This window comes from Balearica regulorum, chromosome 1 (assembly GCF_011004875.1).
Source record: "Balearica regulorum gibbericeps isolate bBalReg1 chromosome 1, bBalReg1.pri, whole genome shotgun sequence".
In the NCBI taxonomy this organism is placed as follows: Eukaryota; Metazoa; Chordata; class Aves; order Gruiformes; family Gruidae; genus Balearica; species Balearica regulorum.
Window position 1 is genome coordinate 96,323,172 of NC_046184.1, and position 23,253 is coordinate 96,346,424.

A 23,253-nucleotide genomic window follows, 5' to 3' on the forward strand; every position below is an offset into this window, starting at 1 on the left:
CACTAATGCATTGTCCTGCTCCAGTGTTTTTTAACCTGGAGGATGCCACGCTATTCCACAGACTGTGGGTGGGCACAAGCCACCGGAAAAAAGCAACAGAGGTGGGACAGGCTCCATAAGGCTGCATGTGCCTCACCCTTTCTTCCCCACGCTTCTCCCCAGGCTGTGTGCAAAGCTTAACGCAGATAAAGCATATGCTCCCAGAGTTGCCTTATGGCCTTCCTTTCCTGCTCACATGACAACCGTCACTTGTAGTCAGCCATGGTAGCAGCTCAAAGGGATCCAGGGCCTGCAGGCTAGGGCTGCAGCTGGCTAGTCCAAGCTTCCTTTTTATTATCTGAATACATTTAAAACGGCCATGGAAGCATGCGTCTATCTCAGCCCCGAAGAGCTACCAGTGGTCAGCTTGGTTCCACAGGCAGCAGGTAGCTTCCGCCGTGGGCAGAAGGAGGAGAGAAAATGGTAATCAAGGACCAAACTCAGGCTTCCCTCCCCAACGTTAGTGAGCTCCACGGCAGACCCCAAAGGAAGGGAACAGAACAAATCCTGATTACTATTATTTATATCAATGCTATTATCTTTCCTGGTATTACTAAACAACAACAAAGTTTTCTTAAGAAATACTTTTTTCCCTTTTGCCAGATCACAGACACATGGCTACTTGTGTCTTTTATGCTGTGCCACGGGTTAATTAAGAGGAGACACGCGGTTGGGAGGGAGATACTCCACTGTCAGTTGAGTGCAAAACAGACAAACCCAGATGAACTCAAACAAATGCCACAAATGTACAGCTTCGAAGCCCCAAATCCTGCTGTGTCTGCATCTGAGCAGACTGCTTTATCTGTGCTGAACTGCATCGACTCCTGCGAGCAGTCCACAAGGTAGCGTCAGGGCATCATTCCTTTAAAAGCTAATACCAATTACACAGAAGTGACAGAAAAGTACCATCTGACGATACAAGTTTCTGTGGAAAAATATGGAAATGCAACTTGTGCGTTGTTTTAAAAGAACAATCAGTAAGCAATTTTAAAAACTGCTCACTGTTCCTCAAAAAATTCCTCACAGTCTCTGGCTAGCACCTTGTAATTCTTGGAAATTGACTGACTAAAGCCAGAAGTACCTCCAAGTGGGCATGCAAAGGGATTAATTTGCTTAAAATCCTATACAAAGGAATGGAAACCCAGAAATACTTACTATCCTCTCCCTCCACCCCTCATGACCTCAGTGTTTGCAGAAGGTCCGGGATTGATAGCCCAAGAAAATACAGTCCTCTCTTTCACTATGGACACAATAAATCAAAGGTAGTAGAAACTCACGCATTTTATTTTATGACCATACCAGTGTACCTTAGCTTACTCATCTCTCTTAGAGGGTGACAAAATACTTCTGTTTCCACAGGCCTAATAGGTGGCTGCCTTGCAACTCATGAGACCATTTTGTAACTGCACAAAGTGGACACAAAACATGATTGTTCTAATTAGTAGCACTGTATATCCATTTCATATAGGTGTAAACAACGACATTACATGTAAGGTGTCCCTATCTTGACCACTTTTCTGAAATGGCCAGTGAAGGCATCAAGTATAATAGAGTCCTGTTAAGAAATTGAAGCATCCTTTAAAATTAACTTCATGCATACTATCGACATCACTTATATTGCTCAGTAATTACCTACTTTGGCAGGATTTTAGCAATGAAGAGGTAAGAGAGGCTCCATGGTGTACTATCATTAATATGGGTAAAAGAATCCAACAAGGCACTAATACTGAGAAGAAACCATGCCATGTATGTTTTAACTGTCTGGCTTAGGCCTCTTACTACTGACAACTGCGCAGGCATACTGAAAAGATCCTGCTTACCTACAATTGCAAAGTACTTCACAATCTACAAATGATAGAAGGAAGCTCTGCCTAAAAATTAGGCCAACCTTTTCAAACGTGACTAATGAAATTTGTGTGCCTTCACTTGCCAGAGTCCCAACCTGTGACACCTAACGTGCACCTGACTTCCAGTGGATGGATGGTCGGCTCTCCTTTCTTAGCACTGAAAATGAAAAAAATTAGGTAAGATGCATTAATTACAGAGTATGTTTATCCTGATATTTTTGTATTATTCAGGCACTGACTAACCCAGCCCTGCTTAGAACAAGAAAGATGGTGGGGCATTTAGAATACTTTTCTCCCATCTTAAAAAATGTACAGGCTAATTTAAAATGACTTCTCAGAAACATGGATACAATTTAATTTTCTAAAATCAGCTTGTACTTTACCCCACCATTTTATTCAGACATACTATTTCACAGTTATTTAACATAATTCTGCCATGAAGAAAAATGGTGATGGGGGGGAATGAAAGAAGAGTAGGCAAGCAATGGGAAGATGCTGAAATCAACCATACCACGATGGAAAAAAGCTTAGGACAGAGAACATACAGAATAAACTGTGCAACATCCTTGCAGTGCTGGATATGTAAAGCCATTGTGAAGCACAAACATTGCTCTTCTATTGAAAAAAAATGAGTGCACTTCAGTTTCCATTGTTATTATTACTATTTCTGTGTTTTTGTTTTTAATGTGCCCATTGCTAACTGGAAGTCAGATTCCCACCTGGAGACAATGCCGCATAAAAATTAGTGCTTCCTAACTCTAGAAATACATGCCACATTATTTTCCTCTTAAAAAACATCAAAGTTTCATATTGTATATGTTCAAACCCTTGAGAACATTTAATATGTTGGGTCAGTGTACACAGTATGCTTTCACGTTGTGTTTGACTCCTGCAGGAGAAAGGAGCTTTTCCAAAAAAAGTTGGACTACATTTCCACAGGGCTTTTCCAACACCCGTCAGCACAATCGCCGCGCAGTCACCCAAAAGCTGCTGGCCTCACACTGTCGCTTTGTCCGTGTGAGCCTGCGAGTCACACAAATTCTCAGATGAATTTCACATCCATGTGGCTGGAAACGTATGTGAGGTGCAGGGCAGAGAACCGGGCAGGACATGAGGCACGGCGTGGCCGCCAGCATTATACTTTACTAGTTCTGCCACAGAAGTGCCTGCTGTCTCTATGGAAAGCTGATGTGACGACTGCCGTACTGTCGATGCTGGGCCGGTGAGGGCCTCTCCGCCACGTTTGGACTAGGATTACGAAGGCACCACACGGTGCTTCGCCGCATCCCCCTGCAGCGCCGCTGCCTGAAGTCCTCTCGGCCGGGTCAGGGAGCGATCGCCGGCCTCGGCCCGGCCACCCCCCGTGCCGCGGGGCTGGCTTCCCGTGTTTACTCCCCGAGCAGGGGCTGTGCGGATGCACTGCTGCCTCCCTCAACTTCTCCGCTCGCCGTGCTTTGGCCTCTGAATGAAACCCGCCCAACTCCACAGAGTAAGTTATTGGGGGGCAGCGCGGAGGGCGGCCGGGACTGGGGCCGGGCCGAGCCGGGCCGTGCCCGCCGCCCGCACCCCGCCGCGGCCGTTACCCCGCGGCGATGCCCAGGGCAGGCGTAGTTTACTCTCGCAGCCCTCCCCGGGCAGCCAATGGACAGCGGCTACCGGCGCTGTGGCCGGCGCGACTCCACGTTCCCCTCGGCGCAGGGGGCTGGCGGCCGGCGAGCCCCACTACCTGGCCTTCTCCACCACCGCCGCCGGCGGCTCCTCAAACACCGTGAAGAGCAACGCGACGATCTTTGTGTGAGTGTGTGCGGAGAGTGTGTGCGCCAGCGGCTCCCTCGCGGGCGGCGGGTGTAACAGCGCCGCTGAATGGCTGACGAGCCCGTCTCTCAGCGCGCCGGCCAATGGCGGGCCGTCTTATATCCCGGGGAGTGTTGTGGCGCTGCCCGGGTTGCATGGCTCTGTGTGGAGCCGCGTTCCGCGGGCGCCGAGGCGGAGGGGCTCCGCTGCGCGCCGCGCCTCGCTACGGCCCAGCGGCGCGCTGCCCGCTCGCTCGCCGGCCCCGCCGAGGTGAGTGCGCGCCGCCCCTCGCTGGGCGGCAGGGAGACGGGCAGCGGCAGGCAGGGAGACGGGTGCCCTCGCCCCACACTTTCTCCTCCGCTCCCCAGCGGCGGGGCAGCCCCCCGGGCCCCCCCTTTCTCGGCGGCCGGGAGGGAGGCGCGGAGCTTCCCTTGCTCTGCGCCGCGACTGCCGCGGCTCGCAGTCACTTTTCCTCCCTCTCGTCAGCCCTACCTTCGTTTGAAAGTTTGGGCAGGGGAGGACGGGTGGGTTGGTGCTGCCAGCCCTCTGCCCGGTCGGGAGGGCAGGGGTGACCGGGGCTGTTCTACCGGGGGGGGGCCGTGAGGTGAATTGCATTGCAGCGCAGTGCATTTAAAAAAAAAAAACAACCAAAAACAAAACCAACAAAAAAACCCCAACAAGCCCAGAAGAAGAAGGCGACAGGGGTAGGCCAGCCAGTGCCAGGCTGCGTTTGAAACCAGGCACCTCTCGCCGCCAGAGAGAGGCAAGAGCAGCGGCGGCCGCGGCGGAGGGAGGAAGGGGAAGGAGGGCGAGGAGGAGGGATAGCCATCGGCCGCCGCTCGGTGTGTGCCTCCGGGGGGACTTGACAGGGAAATCGCGGCAGGCAGAAACGAAACTTCATCCCGAGGGGCGGTGAGGCGAGGCGCGGGGGAGAGTGCGCGGATCGGTATCGGCTGCCGCCGGCCTGGGGGGGGCCGCGCCGCCGCCGCCAGGAACGGGAACGGGAGGGATATAAAACCAGAGAGAGCGAAGGAGCCGATCCAGCGGCCGCACGGGGCGAGGGGGTGGCGGGCGGGAGGAAGAGCCCCGGCGCCGACCCCGACAACAACAGCGGCCGGGCTCGGCCGGAGAGTTGGGCTGTGCGTTTTCCGGTAGTCATCGGCGATGCACCCGGGGCGGCGGCAGCGGCCCCGGTGGGCAGCGGGGGGGGCGGGCGGCCCTACCGGGGTTTCGCGTGGATGTGGGATTATGTTGTGTCAATAAGTTTAAGGTGGAGAGGGAGAAAGGGAGGCGGGCGGGGGCCGGGGGGGAGGCGGCGGCAGGCCTCGGCCGCGCGAAGTCCTATTTCTGAAGGTAAGTTGTGACATTGGGTGGTCGCGATGACAGAAAACTTGGCGGGGGGCGCCCCGGGGAGGGGGCGGCCGCCTCGGGGGGGGGTCTCTCCGCCGCCGGGAGCCGGATGGGTGCTCGGCTGTTATTTGCTGCTGCGAGATCGGGTCGCTGGTAAATTACAGAAAGCAGCCCTCCTCCTCCTCCCCCCCCCCCCCCCCCCCCCGCCAGCCGCTTCGCTCTTCCTCCTCTCGGGTTTATTTGCAATGTATGAAACTTGCATGGCTGTGAGGAGAGCCGATCCAGTGTAGGTTTGCGAGGAGGAGGAGGAGGACGGGGAAGGAAGGGTTGGAGGCAGGGGAAGGGAGGCAATCGTGTTAATCCCGGGCGCCGCACGGCAGCAGGTTTGCGTTAGAAATATCGGTGGCAGCCCGCCGCCGCTGAATGAGGAAGGTAAAACGAAGCGATGCGAGAGCCGCTGAGGCGACATGTACGGCGGCGGGGCGAGAGGCACCGGCAGGCGGCTGCCCGCCCCCTCCCTCCCTCCCTGCCTGCCTGCCTCCTCCCTCCCTCCCCGCCGGGGCGGGGAAGGACCGTACCCGGGTCTCCCCCGCTCGCCGCCAGCCGAGGCGGGGGGCCGCGGGGCTTTAACCGTGTGCGGGGCGGATTCGCCACTTTTTCCGGGGGAGGCCCGCGGTTAAAAGTTTTTTTCCGGAGGTGAGTGTGTGCGGGGAGGCCGGGGCGCCGCCAGGCCGGCGGTGGTCACTCGGGCCTGGGGCGCCGAAACCATTGCCCGTCCTGCTGGTGACACGTCCAAGTCCCGCAGCCCGGCGGGGCGGCGGAGGGGCCCGGCCCGGCCGCCGGGGCAGGGACGGGGTGCCGGTCTCCATGTGGCTCTCCCGGCGGCGGCGGCACCTCCTCCCCGGTGGCAGCGGCGGCGGCAGCAGCGGGATCATCGCCCGGGCCCGCGGGGAGGAGGAGGGGAGCAGCAGGGAGGTGTTTGCTGCCAGCCTGCCTCGCCAGATCCCGCCGGGGAGGGCAGCTGGGAGGGCCGGGGAGCCCCCCGCGCCCCCTCCTCGCGCCGCCGCCCCTTCCCTGCCCGCCCGCCCGCCCCCAAAGGTGTTGTGCAGACTTTTCCCCCGGGAGGGTGAGATTTATGCGCTGCATTATTGCTCCTCTCCTCCCCCCTCAAAGCAAGATGGACTCTCTCTTCTCTCTCTCTCTCTCTCTCTCACTCACTCACACTCCCTCTCTCTCTCTCTGTTTCTCTCCCCCTCTCCCTGTGTCTTGTCAGCCTTCAAGATCGACATTTTGTAACTAAGATGCAAACTTGATGGTGACCGAGGGCGGGGGGCGCGGGGGGCGGGGGGGGGGAAACGGGAAAACCCTGGGTCACGGCGGTCTTTCTCCATTTTTAATACCTTTTCTTTCCACCCCACCCCGGAGCCCGGATTCCGGTGGCCCTACACTTTGCACGGGCGGGGGTGGGCGGCGGGCGGGCGGCGGCTGCAAACGCCGCTTCCCCCGCGGCGGCCGGGGGTCTCGTCGCTCTCCCTGCGGGCTGCGGTGGTGGAGGGGCTGGCTGGGCGGTCGCAGGACTCCGGGCGGCTCGGCTGGGCTCAGCCGAGGGGGGAACGGGCATTACCTGAAACTGTGTTACAACGTTGCAGCCTTCCGTCCGTCCCTCTGTCTGTCTCTCTCTCCCCGGGTGGATCTCGTACCTGCAGTCTGGCGGTTTATTCTTGTTAATTTTGCGTTGTTTGGCTTATCCACGCGTGTGGATTGATCGCTCACTTGTGTAAGTTCCCGGGGGTTATTGTTATGTATGCCTCCTTGCAGATGGTGGACAACTTTCTGCCTTTTATTTTGATAACGCACGCATGTTTGTGTGTGCATGTAAATAATTACGTGATGCATCTCGGTGTGTACGTATATATGTCTGTGTGCGCGCATAAACATGCATCCGTGTGTACGAGAGACACAGAGGAAAAATAACCCACCCTGCTGATCTACACTCAGATGATTTGCTCCATTTGCCCAGTCCTAATGCCCTTTAAAGACACGGTGCATCTTTTGTTTGCTCCTTGCGGTTTTCTGCCACTGTCATCTTGTTTTACTGACAACTTCTCTGGGGTGGGGCGGAAGCAAGTTTCAAGTTTTGGGATCTCTCCTCTTGTTGGCATTGTGGTGAGTTGCAATATTGTAAAATCATGGTGTGCTGATGATGTGCCTTTATTTGATACTTTATAGGTCACTATCACATGACAAAGGCTTTGAGACAGCTTCATCTTCGTCTGTCTGTAATTTCCAGTTGCCTTCCTGGGTAAGTATGTAAACTGTACACACAGAAAAAGAACTCGGTTGTTGTTGATAAGATAGAGGTCCTCGCGCTGCCACTTTTTACATGGAAGATGCTTGTTCAGGTTTTAGCGCCTCGGAAAACATGTCTTCTCTGGGTGTTCATAGCAACTGCTAGATTACAAAGTTTGTATGTAGGGGTGGGTTTGAATAATCTGGGAACTAAAAGGCTGTGCGTATTCAGATCTCTCTTCACTTCTTTTTTCTTAAACCTTGTTTTGTAAAGATAATCAGCTGATTGACTTAGGGCAAAAGTTTTAAACCAAAGTAACATTAGACTGCAAAGTGCAACACACAGGTCGAAAACTTAATGAGAATGAAAAGTCCTTTTAAAATTCAGTGGTAGGGAAAATATGAAAATGTAAACAGAATAGGTAATTGGAAATCTCTGGAGGCCAAGAATCAGGGAGAAGTTTAGCAGGACGGTAATACTACTGCAACAGGAGTTGGTTCAGTTTTAACACATAAACTGAGAGCTAATTAGAATTCCATCCATGTTCTTTCTGTGTTACTGTTTTTTCTTTTGGCATTGATTAATGCAGGTACCTATCAATTTGAAAGATGAATCTTAGTGACTGATTTACTAGTATTCCTAAGCTTTCAAGTACACAACGGGTTTTTTTAATCTGTATGCTGGGAAAAGTTTTGACACCTTTTGAAGGGTTTGACATCTTTTAAGCTGAAGTACAAGTGGTAGTTTAAATAAGAGGTTCTAAACTTGTGGAGTCATATTGATAGATGACATAAAACGAGTGGCACATGGAGCGCTTCTCATACAATCGTCCATAGTGGCACTGAACTGTATTTGGCCCAAAATCGGGGAGTGGGAGGTAATTTGGTTTTTATGGTACTATTGTGTACGTAATTAAAAACAAGACAAGACATGTATTTGGGGTAAGCTTAGTACTCATCGATGTGAATGATTAATAACATACTCTTGACCTTTTCCATGCAGTATATAGCAGACATAGGATAAGTGATGATCCCAAACATGCTGGCTCGAAGGGGGCTGTTGGAAGCAGCTGTTCCGGTGTGATATTATGACCACAAAGCCAGTCTTAAGGCTGGGATAACCACTGTGGGGAGATGGTTCGAAAGGAGGATTCTGCCTGTTCTCCAGTTCCTGTAGAATTACACCCAAATTTCAGTTTTTCAGATTTTGTGGGCAGTGAGATTGGTATGTGTACATCTGAGAGTATAAACACCAAATTAAATTACTGAAATTCTTTATGACAGACTAGTTGCATAGGAGAATATTGCTTTCAGTTTTATGGCATTACTGACAAGATTCATGTTCTGTGTAGAGTAATTGGTGCAACAATTTTTACAACGTAAAAATGCATTGGGAAATTAAAAAAACTGGTGAATAGGCTTCAAACTGTTGTTTGGAGCTGAGTACAAATGCACTGATTTCTCAACTTAATTTTCTGAGTTTCCAGGTAAGAGTCAGACTAGAGTGCTGTAAGTGTAAAGTTTCTTTATTTGGAGTAATAGTAAAGGGTACTGAACAAGAATAGCTCAGGGACTTTGCTTCAGGTAGTATCTTCAGTCGTTATCTGGTTTTAGTTTTATGTGATGAAGTATTTTGGATGCATGGAAGTTTGATCCTAGAAATGAAGTGGTGATCATCATTTCTGCATAGCTTTAAGAGGAGTGGACCTCGATTTTGTGCATAGTGCTAACTGTAGGTCTTGCCTGTTGTTGAATTGGTGTGAACAAATTGCAAAGAAAAGAAGGGTAGGGTATCTTTTTGACAAAAAAGGCATAATAGAAGCTTTAGAGGAAGCAAAGAAATACATTTCCTCATAGCTTAAAAAACAGTAATAAAAAATAATGTGCCTAGTTAAGGGGAGAATAGAGACTTCATTAGATTTGTCCATGACTAGAAACTTCATTTACTTTAGGGAGCTTTTAGTTTGGTAAAAGCGAAGATTTCTTTTGTTATACAGTTCACAGTAAAGTAACAATTCCATGAATGGAGTTTAGTAATTCAGTCTTGATGTACAGGAGAGACACCTGGGTTCTGGTCTTGGTTAACAAGTGCTGGGTGCAGTGCTGGTGCATCACAAGCTAAAAGGGAAGAACTGCTTAGCAAGGGGCCTTGTGAGTGCTTCAGAAATTGGCCCAGGGTCTTAAAAGTTTATTGCATACTACTGTCGCTCTTGGCACAGCAAGGCAATAAACCATTTCAAGCAGACACATAATTTAGCAGAAATGTAACTGATTTCTGTGTGGGGGTAAACTCAAAATATTTAAGATGCTTGCCCTCAATGCTTTTGAGTTTTTTGGGGGCTGCTTGCTGTAAACCTGTCACCTGCAAAACTTCCAGTAGTTTCAGCGTGAGGTCTCCTTAGGAAAGGAGTGTAGGAGTGGTGGTGAGAGGAATTTGTCCATGTTTATTTTCCTCTTCAAGGAAGAAAACCTTTCTCTTTCATAGCTGTTGTGTGAATAATTAAAGATACTAAATGTCAGTTTTCCATATAAAATATCAGAGGTAATTGTGCAGTTATTTTATAGCTAACATTTTTCTTTTTCATCAAGAATGATCTTAATACACTTTGTTCATAAATTAGTGGTTCCATAGCTTGCGATCCTGTAAGCATGTGAATATCTTTAAGCAGATGACAAGTCTTGTTAAATTCCCTGATATGATTGCTCGCATTCAGAGCTTAAAGTTATTCCACGTTGCTGCTGCCGCTCGTGGTCTGTGGGCTGAGGATGCGCAACGTCTCTGAAGCTCAGTCACGATGGCATTAGGCAGGGCAGTCTTCTGGTGTAGAGCTAGTAGCAGAGTGGTAGGAAGAAAGGAAATTTTGACCAAGTGAACTGGGGAGAGTTACTCTTCCGCTGTATGTAGTGGTGGGTAAGGTACAAGTGAGGTGGACGAGACCTGCGATGTATGAGGCATTGCTGTCGTGTGAAAGTTATAAACACACCAGCAGTGAAATCCAGGCACTTGTGAGGTGAGACACTGCCTCTCTTTCGATGCTGTGTGGCACGGGTAGTGGTCAGGCCTCTTTATCTGAAGGTGGCTCCTTGGTGGAGGAGGGTACTATGAATTACAGTTGGAACTGAACTGAAACTCTGGTTTTAATTTCTGAGTGTGTTGCAGGCTATTTCTCTGAGCTCTGGCATGCGATGTAGTCAAAACCAGAGGCCACTTTCCAAATTTTGGACTCGAGTTGAACTTACTGTTTCCTGCCATGGGGGTGGCCCGTCGCAGCTGCTGGTGGAGTCAGCGGCACTGCTGTGGCCCGCCAGTGGCTTCCAGGGTCAGAGTTTACTCTTGGAAGCACAGCCATATGTCCCTTTGCCACCTGCAAATGGAGACTAACGATACTTCCCTGTATCATTAAATCATATGGCGCCCATATAGTGGGACAGTTTTCACAAGTGAATTAAGTTTGTTTTAAAGCAGTATGGATATTGTTTTACCTTATTGTAACCTTATTAATTGATGTTTTGTTTATTACTTAGGAGTCTATAAAGCTGGATTGAAACAATAGTTGTATGTATTTAAAAATATTTTTGAGAAGAAACAGGAAAAAGTCAACTTTCTGACTTCTGTAGTACTAACTTCATTTCTTTTCCTTCTACCATGCTTGCTTGCTTTCCTGAGGTATCATTGTCAGAAGCTTTTTCATTCTGTTTTATGTCAAAAGATTATTAGGACTTACTTCCATTTTATTATTTTGTTTTTATTTTTTTGAATCAGTAACGATACACTGTTTCTGTCTGAGATCAATGTGGTGAGCGTGGTACTAGTGGACATGTGAATTTCACAAGACTCCTACAGCTGTCACCCTTCTTGACAGTTTCAGAAGGGTTAAGACCCAAACCAGCATAAGGATTACTTTAAGAATGGCTCAATGAGCTGCTATTAGATTGCATTGCTTGGAAAAGAAAAAAGAAAACACGTGTTATTCTCTCAATAATAATGATATTATTAATAATTGGCAATTGTAGACATTGCCTTATTCACGTGCTCATGTCCTGTCTGACAAAGTACATAAGCCATACTGTAATCACACACCTCAAAACAAGGAGCAATCATTTTTGTCCCTGTTTTAGGCATCTGAGATACAAAGCAGTGAAGGAGCGTAGGCTTGCCTGCAGTCACTTAGCAGGTTAGCATTAGCAGGGAATAGAATAAAATCCGCATCTGACTCCTTAGTTTTGTGTCCTTTCCCTTGGTGTATGCTATGGCTCTGAAGCTTTCCCGGTAAATGCCTGTCTTGACATGTGAGTAGTCTCACTGGATTCTGTGTCAGTTGGGCATCTTTTGTTAATGTTCAACTTTCATTCAAGATGCTGCTTTAACCCCCCTTCAGAATAGCGTGAAGTTAGTGACTTTCAATTCACTTCAATATTTATTGACAGGAGAGGCTAAAGTAGAAGGAGAGCTTACTTAAAGAGTTTTTGCCACTAAACATGGTATTTAAGCTGCAGTGTGTATCACGCTATTTATTGTATTACGCTATTTAATACTGACTTCCTTGTATTAACTTTATGAAGTAAGATACTGGTTTTCATAGCAAAGTATTTAAAATATGCATTCATGTGAAGTAGTTCTTTAAAATTACATTATTTTTCATATTTATAATCTAATGTAAAATCACAACTAATTTGCTTATGAAACATGGAATTGACAGAAGCAGCTACTTTGGCACTCTGGCAATATTGTGATAAATAGGGTAACATCAATTTGAACTTTTATTTCTAAACTCACTGAACATATTTCATCCTGTAAGATTTTCAGATTTGCTGATTACTAGTGTTTTCTTATTAAGAATATGAGTTGGCTTTGATTTTAAATAGGAGTTGTATTTGAGGAGTAAAGCGTACTTAATGCCTGAGTGTAGACCTAATTGTAGTATTCTCGCAATGATAGCAGTATTTTATCATTTTTAATATTTACAAATTTGATTACATAAAAGATGAATTAACAAAGAGGAAAAGCATGGTTTTGACACTTTCCAGTGCTAGTGCCTTTTTCTTTGTAGCACACAAATGCATAATGTAATAGCAAGTCCTTATGAGCATGGACAATTCAGCATGTGAAAATAAACTAGCTTAAGGCATATCTGAGTACAAAGAAAGCTAGTACAACCAAATTTCAATTTTTAGCAAGGGGAAGGAAAGTTAACAGGATTTTATGAGACTACACTAAGAAAATCAGTTGCTTAGGAAGCATGGAATTTTTATTGTCAGAAATCTTCCATGTGGGTGTTTCGATATGAGAGATTTTGTAAAATGTAACAATTGCTAAAAATAAGAAACAGCATTTTATTGACCCTTAATGTCACAGAGAGCCTCATTCAGCAGAAATAAAAATAATGCAGTAGATTTGCACCACATGGGATCTATGAAACTTCATTCAAGTGGAAGCTCTCCTGACAAGAAGCTTAGCAAGTCCTGTCTACGCTTTCCCTTGGTGAGGGGAAGTGGGAAGGTGTGTCTTCCTTCTGCCTGTTTGGGGGTTTTTTGGTTTGTTTTCTTTTTTCATTATTTTTTTCTATCTGAAAGGCAAGATGTGTGTAGCAAATTGTTGAGGAATCTGCTTTGACACATTGTGAAACCACACTAATTGCATGGCCCGCTGAGGGGTTACTCTCCTCTTACGCAGGTGTAGCAACAGGAAGATTTCTGCCATCCGCGCTCTCAGGAGGGGCTTCGTCCTGCTCTTCTGAAACCCAGAGTTCCCTGTGGCAGGGCCGGGCGCACACGTTAAAGGCCTGCTCCTTGGTACTGTCAATGAGAACTGAACCGGCCTCTGGCAAGATTTGAGCAAGGAAAGTTTAAACCTGGTCCTGGACCTCTGATGGGCTGGGTCATGGATTAGTGACTATACCGTACTGCTGAGTGTGCCGTACAGTACTTTACTGCTGTTGGATTGATGGCTTTCAAACTGTACCTTTCAGTTTTTTCCCCCAGTATGGTTTTTCTGCCAGCTACAAGGACTTTTAAACATACATGTTGTCAGAAGCTGTCTGTCTTTTTCTTTTTCTTTTTGGTTTGGTTTTTTTTTTCCATTTGTACCCATGTCCTACACAATCAGGAGTTAGCCAGCAATGGCAGTGGGTAAGGCATGTCACACGATAATAGTTAGGATTATATCTCTGGTGGTAGAATAGTAAGTCTTCACTCTTCAGCCTGTGTGTTCTTTTATGAAGCAAATAATCCTAGATTTTTGTTTGTGTATGTGAGAGAATGCGTTATTTTGTGGTTGTCAAAGCAATATTTAAGAGAAAGACATCATGAGAGATTTGGAGATGAAGCTGGATAAAGAAAACCTTGGGAGAGAATGGAAGGAGTGAGGGAGAACTTGATTTCGTATCTTATTTTAGCCTCTTCAGTGTGAAGTAACTCCACGAAAGTCAGTGGAGCTGAAACGTTGTGATGTTCTGCATTAAAATCTGTACGTGAAAGTTGGGAGGAAGTTGCTCTTTTTTTGGCAGGTTGATGAAAAAGGCATTTTGTGGTTGGCCACGTTTTGATTTGTTTTCCACAAGTGGTCTTTGAGCCACATCATACCTACAGTCATCTACAGTTAGCAACATCATGCTGATTTAATTTTATTTTTTTTCCTTATGGGGTGAAGTACAGGAGCATCAATGTATCTTGTCCTAACTACTGAAGAGCTCAATGCTGCAGCTACAGCTGTGCAGTTGGATTCCTGAACATAGAGCCAGAACCAGAGTTGCATCAGCAATGTGCACCCCTTTGCAGATCTGCTGCCTGAAGTTGTTGGTGGCCTGTAATTCCTCAGGAAAGCTGCAGATTTCACATTATTCTTAATTATTGATGTGCAGGTAGTCCTGCCAAGGTCATGCAGCTGTTTTACTCTGTGATCAGTGCACAAGCTTATAGGCAGTCCCTGACCTGATGATGAACAGTGCAGGAAGGGCTAGGAATAGAGACATTGCTGAAATATGCGGAGTTCCCATAAATGAGAAGAGGGTGGAAGAGCATGAAGTATGAGAATGCCATTTGGTAGATGATACGTCTTTTGGCAACTGTGCCATTTTGTTTGAGTGTGTTTGCTTCCCAAGTTGGTTATATGGCTAGGCAAATAAAGTGTTCTGATGTACTGCAAATCAATGGTTGCAGATGGTAGATTTGGAAAGAAGTAACATTATCACCTCCACTTCATTGGTAAGTCTGGCTTCAGATGTTCTTTCTCTTTGCAAAACGTTTCTTTATATCCACATTTAGTGTTGAATAGTGCGAACTTCCTGGCTCAGTTCTAATAAGTGAGTGCTCCACGCCACAAACTTGTGAGTTTCAGGGTTTACCTCTTGTTTGAATATGCATTTTTTTTTTTCTTATTTAACCGAAGTGTCTTTATTTGTATTTCTTCCCTCTAATTTGTTTGAGATACTCTTTCATACATTGTGTTAAACATCAGGCATCAAGTGCTTATAATATAGTTTGAAACAAGTACGCAAAATTGCAGCATGATCCAGCACTGATTACAGAGCTATGGCATACAAATTAATAAGAAAATAAAAATAGCATCATTAATTTCCAGCTGCTTTTGGAGAAACAGAGGTGTTTATAGGGGGAAATTTGGTGTCTGCAAAATGAAGAATGACAAAACTGGTAGTAAATACATTAATACAAGCAACTATTCACAATTTACTTCCTCTGTTCTATTGATTAAAAATGGGTTCCAGTGCTGAAAGAATAAGCAGAAGTTCCAGTGCCATTCTTTTAAAACTGTTGAGTTAAATAGAGAGCATAAGTGTCAGAACTAGAGCAAGGGGAAGTTTTTATCTTTATTTCTTAGTATAGCAAATCTTAAATAAGGGAAGTAAATTATGGATAGCTAAGTGTAATGGTTGGTTGAATGTGTCCATTCTCCATTAATATGAGAGAATTACCCGTGCATATGTGAGGGGAAAATTGTTTTATGTGTTTCCCTTGGTAGTAAATCAGTATTTTCCTTGTGTCTCTTGCACGTGCTTGCTTGTGCTCACCTGTCTTGCCTCAGCATTGTGTACCAAAGCAGCAGAAGGTAAATAAAGTCTATGGTTAAAAGTGACCCAGGCAAAATCTTACACTGTGAGGTCCCTCGCTGCAGTTTGGACCATCAGTTTCCTTTGGAGGAAGCTGTCCAAGGGATCTCGATGCTCATTTGCAGGTTTTGAAATCTCCTCTTAGTTTGCTGTCACTCAGGGCTGGCCTGTTGTTCAGGTGGGAGCTCCAAACAAAGCTTTGGGCCTGCATGCCTGCAAAGTCTTCCTGGTTTTTAATCAGCAAAGGAAGATCCTGCCCTCCTGAGAGACATGTCTAGAGGAAACGGGTTATTTATTTATATAGTAAAGTGGACTCTCAAGGATGTCCCTGTCAAACTTTCTGGTTTGCTGCGCCGTGTGGCGATGGGGCCAAAGTGAGTGAGAGGATGCTGGAGTGCAGGGAGGGAAGGACCTGAAAACTGCCCAGATACTGTGTTTTGTCTAAGAATTGTCCTGCTGGTTTCTGTGCCATGGGTGATCTAGTTTCTGTGTGCAGTCTTGCTTTCCTGGATGGACCCACAGGGTTGCATTTGAAGTTTACTGTCATTCTTCACTTATGGGGACAGAAAGAAATAAAACGAGAGGTGAGGCAGTCATCACAGATATCCCCATGCTATCGGTTGCAGGAGAGAAGGGCACAGTTCAGGTCTTCCAGTGAGGACAGTATGTGTTCTCTTATTCAAGGATCCTAGAGAAAAAAATCTTTGAGAGGGGGATGGTGTTCTGTGGAGCGCTAACAGGCTTTGCAGAGATTGAGCAGGGCTGAAGGAGAGAGTGGGGGCACAGTGAAAGCGAGGAGGTTTTTACACCTCGTATTCCTGGCCTTTGTGAGCCCTTCTGTACGTATGCTTACGTGTCTGCTGCCTTGACGTTCCAGTTATACCTACTGAACTGATTTAAATCATGATTTTGGTCGATAAACGCTTGGTTTAAATTGGTGCTTTTAATCTCATTTTGCTTTGGTATTTTTGTATTTGTTTTCTCAGAAGCAATCTCTATTGGTAGACAACCGTTAAAATATGTTGCTAAATATAGCCTTTACACTAAATTTGGCACTACTTTTTTGTTAGTTCAGAGGATGCACTCTATGCCTCCACACTTTCTAAGTGATTACATGGCTTATGTGCATTTATTTAGATTGCAACTGTTAAGAAAGTTTTGATTCAGGATGTGACAAATTATACTCTTTTTTTAAATGTGGCATTTAAAAATGTGCTATTTAATAAAGCCACACTCATGCACGAACACATACATGCACACAAGATAATGCAAATAGAGTTTGCAATTAAAGTATAAGTAAATTATTATCCCTAATAAGGTAACCAATTCTGTTGTAACTGAGTGCAAGCTTTTAGAACTAGTAGAACTCAAACTTCTCTGCTTTGCTTTCTCAGATGATGAGGAATACAAGTGATCTTGCTTTTTCAATTTCCAGTTAGTTTCTCAGCTTTACAACGAACTCCACTAAGTGACTTATGGAGTAAAGACATTTTCTCTGCAAATGCAGTGGAAGTTACTACTTTCAGGTAACTTAGTTCTAAACCTAATACTTGTTCTTGGTCCTTTGATGAAGACTTACCTGTTCAGTATTTGAACTTTGTTTACAGTTTTGACATCAAACTTTTGCAATTTACTGTAATATTATATAACTTAATTTATATTAAAATAGAATTTAACATTGGTTTGTCATAACTTAAAGGTTAATTACAATTAAGTATTTTTTATTACAATAAATTTAGCATCAATAACATCTGATTGAAATTTGGATCTGACTTATTTGTTCTGAAAGGATTAATTTGTAACTGTATCTGTGTCTGTTAAGCTGAATATATTTTCTCAGATGACTTCATTATCCATTATCCAAAGTTTCTATTTGTAATAACGGATGCCTTGGGCAGTATCTTCTGCCATTAAGAAATGCAGAGTAGCTCACTAGGTGACTCTGTGGCCATATTAACCTTTTTTTTTTTTTTTTGTGGGAGCTAGACCCCCTCTGTAGCTTCTAGCAGATACAGATCAACAGATACCTGTCTGTTAACACAGATATGTACTTAACATTAAAAAAAAATTGAAGTGATTATTTTAAAATTGCTGTTGCAAGCTTTCCTCTAGACTATGTGGCATGTGACTGTGACTTTAATGGTTGAGGGAGGGCTTTATAACTTCCAGGAATAAATCTAGCACCACTGGTGTCCAGAAGCCAAAGAGTGAAACCAAGTTGGTTGCTGGATGCTGAATGTATTACTAATGTATTGGATGAAAAAAAGAGTAAGGAATAAAAAAAAAAAAAAAGGTAAATATGTCATAGCAACTCTGTGGGCTAACATGGGTAAAGAATTCTAACCCCCACCCTACCAAAATATTAATAGCATCTGAACAGAGTCAAAGAGCTTGATAACATGTATTGACTCTGCAGCTCCATGTAGTTTTTCTGCAGCAGGGGAACTGTGTAGCAGTATCTGTGACCATTAAGGAATGCGGAGTTAGACGTCAGGTAGTAGAAGGGTTGTGCTCAGAAATTTAGAGTGTGCCTGAGGCCTGGTGGCACAGTTATACAAACTACTAGTATATTGCAATTTTTTCTCCTCCTCCCTGCCCCAAAGAAGGAGTTACACACATCAAGAAGTGTTTCTGTGGCCTTCTCTCCCCAATGCAAACATAAGTTTTGTGATCTTGTCTTTGTCCTGTTTTTCCATACCCTGTACGTTGATAGGCAAGAATATTCAAAGTCTCAACAGTTACTGTGGTCTTGTGTAACTAAATAGAAAAAGATAAGATTAGAAGGCAAAATAGAAATTAGAAGAAAATTGAAGCAAAGGTCAGAATGCTATTGTTGGTCACAAATGTTTAAAACAGTCTATTTTTAAAAAGAAGACCTTCTTTAAAAAATTGAAATGGTAAAATTACTGAGTATTACCTACTCTTAAGAGAACAAGCCAAAGTAAGATGAATCACTCATCCTGAAAGGGTTGTCATTTTCATTTTTACATACATTTGGTACAAGATCAGTAAGAAAATAAAGTAGTTGCATATTTAGGCAACTTTACTGATGGAAGCTGTTTATTGCTGAAGCATTTATGTTTTATGAAGCTGCCCTAAAACAATTAGCTCTTGTTTAGCATAAGTGTTTAAACAGAATGCTTTACTAATGCGGCTGATTTTATAGTTACTGCATTTCCATAGGATTCAACTATTCTTGTTCTAACTTGCTTCCCCCCCCCCATCCCCTTAGCCATGTGAAATGTTGAGGCTTTCTTCCCTTTCAGAAAAAAGTATTTGAGCCAAGATTTTTCTCAGGAGACTTGGTATCTTTGAGAGTGTTCTGTCTGAGATGTCTCAGAGAAGCCTGTTACTCAGCATGTGCTTAGCAGTGTTTTCCTGCTAGGTTACATTGAAATGGGCTACTGGTCAGGCAAAAAAATCTGGATATAAAATTCACTTTGGTCTGAATTCAGAGTTGGTGTGAGTTTGTGCAATCCCACCGAGGCTGCTGAACAGAATTTGGCTGTGTTAGTCATGGGGATTGTGGCAAAACCAGCTAGGAGCAGTGTGTGTTTAAAATATTGCTGTAACTACATCAGTAACATGTGATGGGAAGAATGAGACACCCTCGCTCCTTTTTGGGTTTTTTTTTTTTCTTTCCTAATTTGTGGAGGGAGGGGATTTGGTCCCATCATTGCAAGTAAAACACTTTTCACTTCGCTTTAAAGAGTGAATCAGATGGATCAACTTACTGAAATAATCCCATCAGCAGTCCGTAGTTAGATGACAAGCCAGTCTTTCTTGAAACATTTTTTTTTTTCCAGGAACTTCCAGAAAATTGTATCTTCACAACCAGAAGCATTTCTGCTAGTGCTGAACTAAACTAGTGTTGCTGCCAAGCAGTCTGTTTTCATGGCAGCTCTAGCCAAGCATAGAGCAAGTGGAAAGGCAGGTGCAGTGTCTTAGCACTCCAAGTTTGTATAAGGTAAGCTGCAGGAGAATTATCTTTTGCAAAGTATCATACGTATAATTCACTGCGTGCAAAATAGATCCTGTCACTTTCCCAGGTACTTCTCCCCCCACACCCCCAAAAGTGACAGGAGCAACTAAGCATATGTGTGATTTCCCCCACCTCCCATGCAAAAAGGAGCTACGCTGTTACCTGGGAGCTGTGCCCCATTAGGTCTAATCACTGTCATCCTGAGTTGAGTGAGAGCTTTGCTATTGACTTCAGTAGAAATAAATTCTGACTTGTAAGAAAACCTTCAGGAATCTCATTGAGGATTCTTTAAGGATCATATGGAGTTTAGCGATATAATGATACTGGTGATTGGTGTGAATTTTACTGTTGTACAAATGTGGTCGAGAGAATGAGCATGGATGCAGTAACCTTAGAATAAAGGTACAGTGTGCCACTACAACTTTTTCAGCTACGGAGACCAAAACAGTAAAATACCTTTCACAAGGGTATGCTTGCATTTCTGTAAGTTTGCTTTTTTGCCCTTGGAGGTACGCTGATATAATAACTGGTGTAGAAGTGAAGCATGCACACACAAAGCATCCCTTACTAGGTATAGACTAGTATCCTGGTGCCATAGTACTTGTTCCAATTATGTTCTAGTATAGCTGAAACAAGACTGTTTTCTAAGGTAGACAGATTCATAGAATAATGCATAACTTATACTCTGTTAGTGCTAGGAGTGAAGAGAGTGATCTTGGAGTGAGTTTCTAGTAAAATGCGTCGCAGACACCAAATGAACTTCTTGAAATACGACCTAGGGCATACGCAATACTGTATCTAGTACAATTTACTATTTAAGCTCAAATGTATTTTCACCCATCCCTCTGAATATTTTCCAGCTCTGCACTTATATTTTAGCAAGCAAATGAAAGGTTGGTGCTTCCTCCTAGGATTCCAGCAAAGGATGAAAATTGTGCAGGATGGAACAGGAAAAAACCCACTGGCTGGTGCTGCAGTTTTTACCATTAACTTGCTTCACAATCTCAGGCAGATCGCTTCCTCTTTCTTTCTTTCTCTGTTTCTCCATTTACAAACTTGGGATGGTGATGGCTTCTTCCTTTGTAGTGTTGTGCAATCTCTGGAAGAAAAGCTTGGTACTGAGTAGCAGGGCAGAAAGTTGAGAATAGTTGTCCAGATTTTTTTATTTTTTTAGATTTTTTTTTTTTAAATTACCATGTGTTGGTTCTATCATAGGGTAAAATAGCAGCTGCATTAATTGTGGTGATGTTATAATACTTGGGGAAAATTTTACAGTGAGGGTGAGTTTTGTTTAATGGAGGGATGGACTTCAGGTTGACTTTTAGCATTTCATCCTACCAGAGAGTCAAAGCAATTCACTTTCTAAATAGGTATATAAACCAAGTCTTTTAAGAGTGTGTACTGTAGAACGCAGATGGTGTTGTCATTCATATGCATTACATATTTTGTTAAACAGCACTTCATTAGGGCATAATAACACTTTGCTCTCCTATTGTGTACTTTTACAGGCATCAACTAACTACATTTTACAAACATTTCAGAACTGGTGTTACCACCCCCATTTTGCAGATTGCAGAGTAGACCTGGGGATGTTCAGGTAAGACCAGATGGCTGGTGGCAGAGCCAAGGACAGAACTCCTGAACTTCTTGCAAGTTTATACATCACTGTTAAATTATTACACCAGCTACCTCTTTGTTACTAAAACATCTGCCCTGTGTGTATTCTTTTCCATATTGATAGGTGGAAAAAAAGATAGCGAACTGTCATCTATGAATTTCAGTTTTACTGGTTAAGTAGTTGTGTATTTACCAAATCTGTTAGTGTCCAAGTTCAATTGAGAATTCTTCTACATTTAAAAACTTGCACTGCATGATAGAAACATAACCTTGTAGATCAGAGCTTTTGGGCCTGATGTTTGTTCTTCAAACCCAGGGTCTCTTCTTAACTCAGTGTTGTGTGAATATTGCCCTCCATTCTTCTTCCTTCTCTGAAAGTGACTTGCAAAGATGCATAAGCATGTTCTGTTTGTGGTTCGACGTGTGTGAAGGTGATAGAAATGTGTTTGTGCTGGTTCCAGGCATGAGCTAAAGTGTTCTATTGCTCAAAAGGGCTTCTTAGGCAAGGCTTGTTCTGTACTTGTATATTCAGAGTGTTCAGTTCAGCTCTCTAGCCTGAGCTTCTTGCTCTAAGGATTCGCATAAGTGGTCTGGAAGGAAGTCGGCATTGTGGCAGCGTGGGGTTTTGTGGTGCACTTTGTCGTTCAGGTCCCAAATTTAAACTTGTAGTTTCATAGTAGGTCAGTGACAAGGAAACCTAATAACTGTCTTTTAATGCAGATTAGACTGAGAATCCATGGATCTCGTGCTTTCTTTTCTTAGGCTAGTGCTGTTCAGAGCTGTGGACTTCTGTGCCGACCTAGGGTTTTACACATGTTCCACTTTTTCAGTTGGCACATGGTCTTCAGCATACCAGAACTCAGTTTCACAGAAAATTCTTAGTACTTTGTTCACCTTCTGATTTCAAATCCAGCCATCTGTATGCTATACTGTGACATAAAATGATAGAGAAAGCTAAGAAGATAATCAGGAAAAATCGTAGATCCTAAGGGGGTTATCCCCCATTCCTGCTCTGAAGTTCCAGCCAGCACCATCAGGTTTTGAAATGCTGCCAGACTTGCATCTTTTGGATTGAGTTTTTCCTGTGTTGGGCTTATCTTTCAGACAAGGGCCATGTAGGGTTTTCATCTGAGGGAGATGGGAAAGAATTACTAGAATAAAAATATTTATCTTCAAGGAAAAAAAAAACCTGAAAAACAACTTCTTAAAAAACCCAACAAAACAAAAATTGGGAACAGCCTGTAGATCTTAAGAAGCTTGGCCTGAAGAATGCTGGTTCTGCTTGCTGTCCAAAGAATTGATTTTTATTTCACAAATACAAAAGTTTTTTGTTCAGTTGTTTTTTAAGAATTGTGCTTCAGTTGTGGAGAGGACAAAGATCTTTATATACTTGATTATTTTAGGGCCCAGTCCTGCAATGCCTCTGTCATAGCAGTCTCCCTGAGATATTGTAGTTACAGGGTTGAAGCCCTACATGCAGCTAATCTTACAGGGACCTGATCCTGCTCTGACACATTTTGGCACACATCCTTGGGCACGTGCACAGTTCTGGGTTAGCTGTTGTGGCTTGGCATCAATGAAACAATTGGTGAAGATGGATCTGATTGTGGATTCCGGTTTATGAAGCAGTGAGGTTCCTCTTGGAAATCTGATAAGACTTGTTACATACAGAAGTCTGTAAATTCTGTAACCTGAGTGATTTTTAGAGGTGTTTCTCAAGAAATAGAGACAGTTGCATTCAGAACTTTCCTCTTTTCTCCTTAACATGTAAGGCTAAACACTTGGCAGCAAAAGCAGATCAATAAGGGTATAGATAAAATAAAAATAAGTGGCCCAATAGTGTGGGGGTTTTTAATACTTTTTCCTCCAGTTAATACGTGAATAAATAATTAATTTATCTAACTGCTTGGAAAGTTCCCTCAACAAAAGTTTGCAAAAGTCAAATAATGTTTTTGCAGAAAAATAAATATTCTGAGAAAAAGTAGAACAAATCTTAGTCTTGTTTCAGAAGGGAACCAGTCTGAAGCCATGCCATGATGCTTCCTTGACTTGGACCAGATGCTTCTGGTTCTTTAGAGAACTCACAACTTTAAGCAGAGTTAATGCTGGTCAGTTTTCGCTGCTGGTGTTCGGAATGTAGTGGACAGCAGTGAGAGCTGAAAATCATCAGTTACTTTTTAATCTGCTGCTGCTGCTTGGGAGTGCTGTTGTTTTCGGGTCCGACCCAGTTACGCTCACCAAGAAGAGGAGTTCTAGTCAGGTTATGAGA

General features: G+C 44.3%; 1 protein-coding gene across 19 annotated transcripts in view; it reads left to right on the forward strand.

Annotated features, from left to right (window-relative positions):
• Positions 1 to 3,360: 3,360 nt before the first annotated feature.
• The window catches only part of BBX (BBX high mobility group box domain containing), a 143,718-nt gene continuing 123,825 nt past the window's right edge, over positions 3,361 to 23,253 (forward strand). For 7 of the 19 annotated variants that reach the window (XM_075767465.1, XM_075767348.1, XM_075767382.1 and 4 more), the window contains exons 1-2: positions 5,571 to 5,726; positions 7,260 to 7,332. The gene's annotated coding sequence lies outside the window, so the exon portion shown is untranslated. Of the gene's footprint in view, positions 3,376 to 3,806; positions 3,951 to 5,570; positions 5,727 to 5,989; positions 6,157 to 6,790; positions 6,808 to 7,259; positions 7,333 to 19,191; positions 19,353 to 23,253 lie in introns of those variants that run through there. The other 12 variants (XM_075767407.1, XM_075767423.1, XM_075767453.1 and 9 more) reach the window with 12 other exon arrangements.